The sequence below is a fragment of the Micropterus dolomieu genome, unplaced genomic scaffold (genome assembly GCF_021292245.1).
Source record: "Micropterus dolomieu isolate WLL.071019.BEF.003 ecotype Adirondacks unplaced genomic scaffold, ASM2129224v1 contig_5298, whole genome shotgun sequence".
NCBI classification, from domain to species: Eukaryota; Metazoa; Chordata; class Actinopteri; order Centrarchiformes; family Centrarchidae; genus Micropterus; species Micropterus dolomieu.
Genome location: NW_025734287.1, coordinates 1 through 847, shown reverse-complemented (window position 1 = coordinate 847; position 847 = coordinate 1). Strand labels below are relative to the sequence as shown.

Sequence of the window (847 nt, the reverse complement as noted above, 5' to 3'; positions counted from 1 at the left end):
TAATCATCAAAATTAAAAGGAATGAACACTTGAAATATATCAGTCTGTGTGGAATGTATGTATACATTATACAAGTTTCACTTTTTGAATGGAATTACTGAAATAAATCAACTTTTTGAGGATATTCTAATTTTATGACCAGCACCTGTATTTGTGACACAGCAGACTAAAGTAAACTATACTGCGACGAGGATGGGATTCGAACCCACGCGTGCAGAGCACAATGGATTAGCAGTCCATCGCCTTAACCACTCGGCCACCTCGTCTGCTGCGCGCAAGTTTTTGCAGTGAAAGTCGAATTCAGGCCACTTACAGTTGGTTTTGTGTAGTTTTGGAACGGCGTGGCATGGAGGGGAGGCAGAGGGGATGAGTGAGTTGCCTTCCCCTCACACAGGGGAATTAGCTCAAATGGTAGAGCGCTCGCTTAGCATGCGAGAGGTAGTGGGATCGACGCCCGCATTCTCCAGGAGTCCTTGGGTCTGGTTGTGTTTCTGATCAGCGGACATGATGCGGAGTCCAAGACCACAGTGGGGCTCTTTGCACCAGCTCAACCGAGAACTGCCTGAAGACAACCAGTGGGTGGTTCTTCACAGTTTTGTCTTGTGTCTTTTCCTGGAGAATTTCCCGGTCACCTCCCAGGATTGTTTCATATGCCATAGTGAATTCCTTTTCCTTCACTCAAGCTCTGTGGAATACAGAAAACAGGGAAATTATAGAAAGCAGTGTAACCATACTCCTTAGTACACTTGTAATCAATGAAACATTTGATGTTTTATTGAAATGTCATGTGACATAGAATGTAACAAAACAGACTTTTACAGTTAAAGTCAAAGCCAGGTCCCTTTAC

The 847-nt window shown here is 43.9% G+C and overlaps 1 non-coding gene across 1 annotated transcript; it reads right to left on the bottom strand.

The window, feature by feature from the left end:
- Positions 1-184: 184 nt before the first annotated feature.
- trnas-gcu lies at positions 185-266 on the bottom strand. Its single transcript has one exon. It is a non-coding gene; the product is annotated as a tRNA-Ser (tRNA).
- Between the last annotated feature and the right edge of the window lie 581 nt (positions 267-847).